Raw genomic sequence first — 1335 nt, forward strand, 5'->3', positions numbered from 1 at the left:
ATGATAACTTCCAGGGCCACCTCCACACTCTCATGGCCATTATCCAACCTGTTTTGACCTTTTCCAGCATTTTCATTTAACACACGCACTTTATATATGGAGCAGAAGACATATGTGACTTTTCTTAACACTCACGCACTTTATATATGGACCAGAGGACATGAGACACTATTCTTGACACTCACGCACTTTATTGAGGGAGCAGAAGACATGTGACACTTCTCTTAACACACACACTTTATATATGAAGCAGAAGACATATGTGACACTTTTCTTAACACTCACACACTTTATATATGGACCAGAAGACATATGTGACACTTTTCTTAACACTCACACACTTTATATATGGACCAGAAGACATATGTGACACTTTTCTTAACACTCACGCACTTTATTGAGGGAACAGAGGACATTTGTGACACTTTTCTTAACACTCACGCACTTTATAGGGGGTTCGGTTCTAAGATTTATCCCCAAGGAGCACTAGGGGAATCGGGCCCTTGTCCGAAGATGACAGTTAATACTCACGCACTTAATATATAGTAGAACACAGGTATACTTCACGTGTTTTCATATTTTCAACACTTTATTTAACACTCACGCACTTTACATATGGAGCAGAAGACATATGTAACACCAACACTATAAGAGCACTTAGTAAGGTGTAATAGGACACGAGACATGGACGCGTTAATATAATAATTCTCTGCTTCTTAATTCTTCTGTCACCATCAGCTGTTTCATGGCGCTCTTCTGCCACCATCAGCTGATTCATGGCGGACAGACCACGCGGGGATAGCCAAGAAATTATTTTGTGCCTAATTCACTGGCGTAATGAAACTCAAGCATTATTTTAACCTTTCCTTCTGATGATGGAGCTTTCCCTTCACACTTAAACTTATATAACATTTCTTTTTTCACTCTCTGGAGCTCACAATCACCGGTTCTCAGACACTACGAGTAGCCGCCGCCATCAGCTGATTCTGCCTCGTTCACTGGTGTGAAGAAACACATACACTATTTTAAGCTTTCCTTCTGATGGTAGAGCTTCCCCTTCTCCCTCAGGCTCACGTAACACATATTTTCTCCCTCTCTGGAGCTCACAATCACCTTTTCCAACTAACCATTTCTTTTCCGTAAGCGAGAAACTACCACCACTGACCATGCCCACTTCCCTTGGCCATACTGAGATAACCAAGCGTTTCCAGACCTTCTCCTTACGTGTACACTTTCTCGGAGTATTCCAATCTCGTTTCCTCACGTTAATATGCTTCGTTTCTTTCTAAATGGAAGAAGAATGGCAATTTAATGACCCGGCGTACGCCACACACC

The sequence above is a fragment of the Eriocheir sinensis genome, chromosome 38 (assembly GCF_024679095.1).
Source record: "Eriocheir sinensis breed Jianghai 21 chromosome 38, ASM2467909v1, whole genome shotgun sequence".
NCBI lineage: Eukaryota > Metazoa > Arthropoda > Malacostraca > Decapoda > Varunidae > Eriocheir > Eriocheir sinensis.